This window comes from Bubalus kerabau, chromosome 7, assembly GCF_029407905.1.
Source record: "Bubalus kerabau isolate K-KA32 ecotype Philippines breed swamp buffalo chromosome 7, PCC_UOA_SB_1v2, whole genome shotgun sequence".
NCBI lineage: Eukaryota > Metazoa > Chordata > Mammalia > Artiodactyla > Bovidae > Bubalus > Bubalus kerabau.
The window spans coordinates 7,943,812-7,953,720 of NC_073630.1; positions in this window are offsets into that span (position 1 = coordinate 7,943,812).

Genomic DNA, 9,909 nt, shown 5'->3' on the forward strand with positions numbered 1-9,909 from the left:
AAATAAGTTAGTTAACTTCTCTCACCATATGCGTGCTAAGTCGCTTCAGTTGTGTCTGATTCTTTGTGCCCCTCTGGACTGTGGCCCTCCAGGCTCCTCTGTCCATGTCTTCTCGAGGCAAGAATACTAGAGTGGGTTGCCATGATTTCCTCCAAGGAATCTTCCCAACCCAAAGATCAAACCCAAGTCTCTTAAGCCTCCTGCATTTGCAGGCAGGTTCTTTACCACCAGCCATGCTGCTGCTGCTGCTAAGTCGCTTCAATCGTGTCCGACTCTGTGTGACCCCATAGATGGCAGCCCACCAGGCCCCGCCATCCCTGGGATTCTCCAGGCAAGAACACTGGAGTGGGTTGCCATTTCCTCCTCCAATGCATGAAAGTGAAAAGTCAAAGTGAAGTCACTCACCACCACCATACTCACCTGTAAAATATAATGATACTTGCCTCATGACTTCACAAGGTTATTCTCAGGATTAAGTGAAAAAAACAAAATCTATTCAAAAACATCCAGCCCAAGTCATGGCTCACAAGTATTTTGTAAATAGTTTATTGGAAGGGAGAATTTATAATAGTTTCATTTAGTTTTATAATTAGCCTGCCACATTCAGTGCCTCATGATATCTAATTCTGATGCTTTCTTTCTGCAAGGCATTCTGCAATATGCTGTGAAGGAACTAAAAAATAATCCATGCTACAAAAAGGCCCACAGTATAGTGAGGGGAACCTGTATAGTCTATCCTCATTGTTTGCAGGTTCCAATTTTGTGAATTCACTTACTCACTAAAATATATTTGTCACCCCCAAAATCAATTATTGGACCACCTTTAAGTTCATTTGTGAACTTGCACAGAGCAGCAAAATACTTGACCTCCTAACACGCTTATTCCCAGTGGAAGTCCAAAAGGTGACGCTGCCTTCTTTCAGCTCTCGTACTATAAAGTGTTCTTTTCATGGTCTATTTAGTGCCACATTTTTCACATTTTTGAGCTTTTTGTTGGGGATCTCATTTTTTAATGGCCCTCAAGCTAGTGCTGAAGTGCTATCCAGTGTTCCTAAGGGCAGGAAGGCTGCAAACTGCCTACTGGAGAAAAGATATGTGTCAGATAAGCTTCATTCAGGGATGAATATAGCGCTATTGTTTACGGATCTATAGTACTTACTAAACTTCATGGCAAATAGATGGGGAAACAAAGGAAACAGTGACAGACTTTATTTTCTTCACCTCCAAAATCACTCTGGATGGTGACTGCAGCCATGAAATTAAAAGATGTTTGCTCCTTGGAAGAAAAGCAATGATAAACCTAGACAGCATATTAAAAAGCAGAGACATTACTTTGCCTACAAAGGTCCATACAGTCAAAGCTATGGTTTTTCCAGTAGTCATGTACAGATGTGGGACCTGGACAATAAAAAAGTCTGAGTGCCAAAGAACTGATGCCTTTGAAATGTGATGCTGGGAAGACTCTTGAGAATCCCTTGGACAGCAAGTATTGACAGTGGTCAATATTGAAGGAAATCAACCCTGAATATTCATTGGAAGGACTGATGCTGAAGCTGAAGCCCCAATACTTCAGCCACCTGATGTGAAGAGTTGGCTCATTGGAAAAAGGCTCTGATGGTGGGAAAGATAGAAGGCAGAAGGAAAAGGGGATGACAGAGGATGAGATGGTTGGATGGCATCACTGACTCAATGGATATGAGTTTGAGCAAGCTCCAGGAGATGGTGAAGGACAGGGAAGCCTGGTGTGCTGCAGTCCACGGGGTCACAAAGACTCGGACACTACTGAGTGACTGAACACCAAATAAGGTATCTTTAACAGAAACACACATAAAACAAGATTATGTATTGATTGATTAACAAAATTGGCATGACCAGAGGCTGGTAGGAACCTAAGCCTGCATTTCCCCAGAAGCAATGATTCAGTATTTGTTACTTCAGTGTTCATGCTTATTTTATAGAATATAACTACTGTGAATCATGAGAATTGACTGAACATAGTGCACACTGGAGTACAAAAAGTACATGTAATAAATGTGAGACCCTATATGGGAGGACCAAAGGAGAGAATCCTTAATTCAATTTTCTGTTGATGAGCAGGGCTGTGGATTAAAGATTTACTGAGCATGGCCCTGCCCATCAGAACAAGACCCAGGTTCCTCCTCAGTCAGTCTCTCCCATCAGGAAGCTTCCATAAGCCTCTTATCCTTCTCTATCAGAGGGCAGACAGACTGAAAACCACAATCACAGAAAACTAACCAATCTGATCACATGGACCACAGCCTTGTCTAATTCAATGAAACTATGAGCCATGCCGTGTAGGGCCACCCAAGACGGGCAGGTCATGGTGGAGAGGGCTGACAAAACGTGGTCCACTGGAGAAGGGAATGGCAAACCACTTCAGTATTCTTGCCTTGAGAACCCCATGAACAGTATGAAAAGGCAAAAAGATAGGACACTGAAAGATGAACTCCCCAGGTTGGTAGATGCTCAATATGCTATTGGAGATCAGTGGAGAAATAAGTCCAGAAAGAATGAAGGGATGGAGCCAAAGCAAAAACAACACCCAGTTGTGGACGTGACTGGTGATGGAAGTAAAGTCTGACACTGTAGAAAGCAATATTGCATAGGAACCTGGAATGTTAGGTCCATGAATTAAGGCAAATTAGAAGTGGTCAAACAGGAGTTGGCAAGAGTGAACATCAACATTTTAAAAATCAGCAAACTAAAATGGAATGGAATGAGTAAATTTAACTCAGATGACCATTATATCTACTACTGTGGGCAAGAATCCCTTAGAAGAAATGGAGTATCCATCATAGTTAACAAAAGAGTCCAAAATGCAGTACTTGGATGCAAGCTCAAAAATGACAGAATGATCTCTGTTCATTTCCAAGGCAAATTATTCAATATCACAGTAATCCAAGTCTATGCCCTGACCAGTAATGCTGAAGAAGCTGAAGTTGAATGGTTCTATGATGACCTACAAGACCTTCTAGAATTAATACCCCCAAAAAATGTCCTTTTCATTATAGGGGACTGGAATGCAAAGGTAGGAAGTCAAGAAACACCTGGAGTAACAGGCAAATTTGGCCTTGGAGTACAGAATGAAACACGGCAAAGGCTAATAGAGTTTTGCCAAGAGAACGAACTGGTCATAGCAAACAGCCTCTTCCAACAACACAAGAGAAGACTCTACACATGGACATCACCAGATGGTCAATACTGAAATTGGATTGATTATATTCTTTGCAGCTAAAGATGGAGAAGCTCAATATGGTCAGCAAAAACAAGACTGGGAGCTGACTGTGGTTCAGATCATGTACTCCTTATTGCCAAATTCAGACTTGAAGAAAGTAAGGAAAAGCACTAGACCATTCAGTAAGACCTAAATCAAATCGCTTATGATTATACAGTGGAAGTGAGAAATAGAATCAAGGGACTAGATCTGATAGAGTGCCTGATGAACTATGGACAGAGGTTCGTGACATTGTACAGGAGACAGGGATCAAGACCATCCCCAAGAAAAAGAAATGCAAAAAGGCAAAATGGTTGTCTGAGGAGGCCTTACAAATAGCTGAGAAAAGAGAAGTGAAAGGCAAAGGAGAAAAGGAAAGATATACCCATTTGAATGCAGAGTTCCAAAGAATAACAAAAGTGAAGAAAGCCTTCCTCAGTGATCAATGCAAAGAAATAGAGGAAAACAATAGAATGGGGAAAACTAGAGATCTCTTCAAGAAAATTAGAGATAGGGAACATTTCATGCAAAATGGGGACAATAAAGGGCAGAAATGTTATGGATCTAACAGAAGCAGAAGATATTAAGAGGTGGCAAGAATATACAGAAGAACTATACAAAAAAGATCTTCACAACCCAGATAATCATGATGGTGTGATCACTCACCTAGAGCCAGACATCCTGGAATGTGAAGTCAAGTGGGTCTTAGAAACCATCACTATGAACAAAGCTAGCGGAGGTGATGGAATCCAGTTGAGCTATTTCAAATCCTGAAAGATGATGCTGTGAAAGTGCTGCATTCAATATGCCAGCAAATTTGGAAAACTCAGCAGTGGCCACAGGACTGGAAAAGGGCAGTTTTCATTCCAATCCCAAAGAAAGGCAATGCCAAAGAATGCTCAAACTACCGCACAACTGCACTGATCTCACACGCTAGCAAAGTAATACTCAAAATTCTCCAAGCCAGGCTTCAACAGTACATGAACCAAGAACTTCCAGATGTTCAAGCTGGATTTACAAAAGGCAGAGGAACCAGAGATCAAATTGCCAACATCCATTGGATCATAGACAAAGCAAGAGAGTTCCAGAAAAACATCTATTTCTGCTTTATTGACTATGCCAAAACCTTTGACTGTGTGGATCACAATAAACTGTGGAAAATTCTGAAAGACATGGGAATACCAGACCACCTGACCTGCTTCCTGAGAAATCTGTATGCACGTCAGGAAGCAACAATTAGACCTGGACGTGGAACAACAGACTGGTTCCAAATAGGAAAAGGAGTACATTAAGGCTGTATATTGTCACCTTGCTTATTTAACTGATATGCAGAGTACATCATGAGAAACGCTGGGCTGGATGAAGCACAAGCTGGAATGAAGATTGCTGGGAGAAATATCAATATCCTCAGATATGCAGATGACACCTCGCTTATGGCAGAAAGCAAAGAAGAACTAAAGAGTCTCTTGATGAAAGTGAAAGAGGAGAGTGAAAATTTTGGATTTAAACTCAACATTCAGAAAACTAAGATCATGGCATCCGGTCCCATCACTTCATGGCAAACAGATGGGGAAACAATGGAAACGGTGACAGACTTTATTTTGGAGGGCTCCAAAATCACTGCAGATGGTGATTGCAGCCATAAAATTCAAAGACGCGTGCTCCTTGGAAGAAAAGCTATGACCAACCTAGAGAGCATATTAAAAAGCAGAGACATTACTTTGCCGACAAAATCCACCTAGTCAAAGCTATGGTTTTTCCAGTAGTCATGTATGGATGTGAAAGTCGGACTATAAAGAAAGCTGAATGCCAAAGTATTGATGCTTTTGTACTATGGTGTTGGAGAAGACTCTTGAGAGTCCCTTGGACTGCAAAGAGATCCAACCAGTCCATCCTAAAGATCAGTCCTGGGTGTTCACTAGAAGGACTGATGTTGAAGCTGGAACCAATACTTTGGCCACCTGATATGAAGAACTGACTCATTTGAAAAGACCCTGATGTTGGGAAAGATTGAAAGTGGGAGGAGAAGGGGATGACAGAGGATGAGATGGTTGGATGGCATCACTGACTCAACGGACATGAGTTTGAGTAAACTCCAGGAGTTGGTGATGGATAGGAGGCCTGGAGTGCTGCAGTCCATGGGGTTGCAAAGAGTCGGACATGACTGAGAGACTGAACTGAACTGAAAGGAGAGAATAATTCCATAGGTGGGACTTGGAAAGGATTCATATGGCTCAGATGGTAAAGAATCCACCTGCAATGCAGGAGACCTGGGTTCAGTCCCTGGGTTTGGAAGATCCTCTCAAGAAGGGAATGGCTACCCATTCCAATATTCTTTCCTGGAAAATTCCAGGGATAGAGGAGCCTGGTGGGCTTTAGTCCATGAAATCACAAAGAATTGGACATAACTGAGTGGCTAACACTTTCACTTTCACTTCAGGGATGACAACAGCATGAGTAAAGAGTGCAAGAAAAACCAGCTTTCCTTAGATGTGTCAGATGTTGGGGGAACTCAGGGGAGATGACTCTGCCAGATGGAGTACAACAGTGTGACTTTGAACAAGTTACTCAGCATCTCATACCTCAGTGACCTCTTCTGCAAAATAGGAATATAAATTTTAAGTGCCATTTAGGGGTATTGGAGGCTTGAATGAGAGTTATTAAGTATAAAGCACTTAGATCAGTGTCTGGCATGTATTAAGTGCATATGCAACTTCTAAAATGTATTGTGGAAACTTTTGACGATACAATTGACTGTACAATTACATTCAATAAGCAGTAGAAGCTATTTATATACCCACATCTATGTCTATATCTACATTCACACCTAGATCCAAATACATCAACCTAAAACAGAATTGCCGTGGTCACAATAATTTGGAATAACAATTTTAAAATACCCAACTTTGCAAACTTAATTTGGAAATTTCACAATAGAACCAATTTATGCCTGGAAAATCCAAAATTCAACTACTTTTATTGGCATTATTGTTATCAGGGCTTCACCCCTTGGATTTCTGAGCAGATCCCTGCCAACTGGGCCAGGAGTTGCTTTAAGACATCAGCTCTTTCTGATACACAAATGCTTTTGTCTTGTCCACAGATAAAAGCCTGTCAGATGGAGAAAGAAAAACTAGAGAGGCAGTTAAAACAGGTATGTTGATCCTTACTCACAACTTCTTGTCATGTTAGAAATGCCGACTCTGAGTTTTACTCACATTTATTCCCAAATGCAGCAGTTTCTCGTGGTCCCAGTTAAAGGCAAATTCAAGTTCTGCTACAGAGGGCCTAGGGCAACTCATGCTTTTCATTATCAATTAAAATGTCAGTGGAGAGATAATACTGAGGTACCAAGGCCTCTCGACCCTAACACTCAAGAAAAGCACATGCTTTACAGAACAGGTTTCAACAGGAGCACACGCCTTAGTGTGTGTTCATGCAGATAGAAATTTCTTCATAGACTACAAACACCTGGGAAATATATTTCCTTGATAGTTCATACAGTCGCTTATACTAACAGTTGAAAACAACGTCAAAGATGTCTTCTGCCTTCTTTTGAGAAAGAATATCTTCTTGGGCATTAGAGCATTCCATTCCGTTGGTTCTCTAGTAGACTTAGGAATGAATATTATTTCTCTTAATTCCTCATTTCCTCTCTGGACATTAGTTATATCATTGGAGTCTCTGGCTGCAGTTTAAGAAAATTTGTGTTATGACTTAAAGATTGGTTCTTCTTAAGTGAGGACTCTGTGAAGATAACTCAGAAACATAAAGTTAACTCTATATACATTTTCAGGTATTTTTAGTATCTTCAACATGGAAAAACAACTATAGTTTCACTTTGAATAAAATTTGGCTTATGGCTTCATCTCTCTCAGTATCTGACTTCCTATCTTGAATTTGGATTATGCCAGATTTAGGCTAAACCGTAAGATTTCAACCAAACCTCGGGGTTGTATAAAGCAAGGGTCAGTGTGACTCCCCAGTTGCACCTGCTTTCGGTGAACTAACAGCATTCTTCTCCTCAGATGTGTTTCCCAACCTGTAACTGCGGCTGGAATTTCCACCTGAGGGATCCATACCTACTGATGGACCTTGGGGCTGTGCAGAACCTACAGAAGCACCCAGTAAGTAAAGGCCTCCATTCCAACCATTAAGTTCTATGTCTCTGCTGCTAAGTTGCTGCTAAGTCGCTTCAGTCGTGTCCAACTCTGTGCGACCCCATAGACGGCAGCCCGCCAGGCTCCCCCATCCCTGGGATCCTCCAGGCAAGAACACTGGAGTGGGTTGCCATTTCCTTCTCCAATGCATGAAAGTGAAAAGTGAAGGTGAAGTCGCTCAGTCGTGTCCAACTCTTCACGACCCCATGGACTGCAGCCCACCAGGCTCCTCCGTCCATGGGACTTTCCAGGCAAAAGCACTGGAGTGGGGTGCCATTGCCTTCTCTGACTAATACTCTCTTTTGGTAGAAATGATGTCTGTCTCTGGGATACTGGCACATATTATTTTCTACAAAAAGAGCCTCTATTTATCTTAGCCTCTGATTTGCAGAGTTACAGTGGTCAATGTACACTCTAAGTATCTTTGGAACTCTGCATCTACAGGAAATATAGATATGAATACATTCACTGAAAGGTATCAAATTGAGCTAAAATTCCATGAACAAACATACCATTTGATATGGGTCATTTTTAATGACACCTGACTCTACCAAAGAAGACATTTCTGTGTCTAAAGAAAAGCAAAGTGAACATAACAAAACAGTCTGGGAGATGCCTTTTTCAGTTGTAAACTTATATTCAACTACTGTGAATATGGTTACATCTGTGCAAAATAGTCTTTGACATTTTCCAATTGAAAGGGAATTCTTAAAGGATTCAAGAAAAAGTGACCCACTTAAGTTGCTTTCTATGGCTGTGTCTACCCAGGCAAAATGAAGTGAACAGTGAAGCAATTATTTGTGAGTGGAATTGATTTGAACAGTCAACCTGAATAAGTCAGACCCAAAACACCCTCCCTTTCCTTCTCAATGGCAGTATTCCACCCACCCTCCCCCATGGTCTGGAAATTTGTCTCTATTCTCTATTTCGCCTACATAGACAGAATCATTATGCAGGAAATAAATCATGCGTTTTTCTTCATTTTGGATTGGCTCAGACAATCTCTTTTCCCTTAGTTATTATTAACCATATTTCTGATTATGCAAAGAGTCTGAAATTTTAACTGGGCTTTTCCTAGGAGAACAGTCAAGGAGTTCAGAGTTGCCTGAAACTTCTCACACTTTTGTATTTGAGGCTTTTGACTCAAAAGCCCTTTTCCAAGACAGGAGATAATTACTCTTTGGGTGGCGGAAGGATGTCAGAATTTAATGAGCATCTCTTATTTGACCCTGGTGTGACACAGTGCACAGATGAGAATTTGGTTCTTTTTGTGTTGCTGATGATTGCTGCTTCTGTCTGCTCTCCCCCCTCCATTTTTTTTTCTTTACCTGTTTACTTACTTTTTTCTTTTCATTAGAAACATTTCTGGGAATCTCCAAACACAGCTATCATTCTAATTTTTTTTCAGAATATAGAAGGAAATTAATATTGTGGGAAACATAAAGAGATAAAAATTTACTAAGGAGTTTAGTTGTCTACAGTTTAGGGAATTGGGGGGAAATGCTCTTGTGGAAGGTTAACTAGAAAACCAATGAGTCATTCAAATTTTCCTGGAAGTAAAAATGACTGTTGACTTCAAATCTTCAAGAAGACAGAAATTCACCTACTACAAAAGCACATGAGTCTTTTCCTATCAATTACAAGCAATAAGGCAGTCCAGATCACATAAAATTATCACCAAATAAAGGTCTGTATTTGAAACCAGATTCCAAGTCATGTAATGGCTACATTTTCAAGCAGTATTCAGTTAAACAAAATCTCAGTATAAGGATAAAAATTACAGAAACTCCTAGAGTCCATTTAAAAATAATATTTCATGTTTCATGCTTATTTCTAAGCCTGAATTAAAGCCCATGCAATAGTGTTTGTAAAATTATGATATATTCACCTTCTTTTGGCAGCTGCCCTGGAATATAAAACTGAGGCTCACGTCACTTATCCAGTGTTATTTGAGACATTTAAAAATAAATGAGGAGATGAAAAACAGAGATGATCTCATATCCTCTTTTAGTTTTTTCATGGACCAAAAGGAGCCAAGAGCCTAGGTGTCTGAGTGAGGATAAAGTGGAGTCAGACTGCACCAGATCCAGTATTTCTTAGCATCTTGTCAGGATGCTTGTCAGGAACTGAAATTTTAGGCTACTTTCAGTGGTCTGGCAGCCCTGTAAAATGCTCCCTATTGGCTGGTTGTTAGAGAAAATGTTCCTGAGTTATTTTCAGGTGGTAATTGAATAATAGAACAAAAGCTTTGTATTCACTGTGTCTTGGGGAGAGAGGTAGAGGAAGCAGGGACCAGCATCTGGAGCAGGAAGACAGACCAACCTCCTGGGTAAAGCTGAGACTACTCTTTTCTAAGTGGGTAAATACAATATTCTGGCGTTGGACCTATCTTTTGAAATTCAGGTCTATAGTTTATATTTTGTTTGTCTGTGTTCAGTCGTGTCTGACCTTTGCAACCCCATGGTTGTAGCCACCAGGTTGCTCTGTCCATGGAATTTTCCCAGCAAGAACACT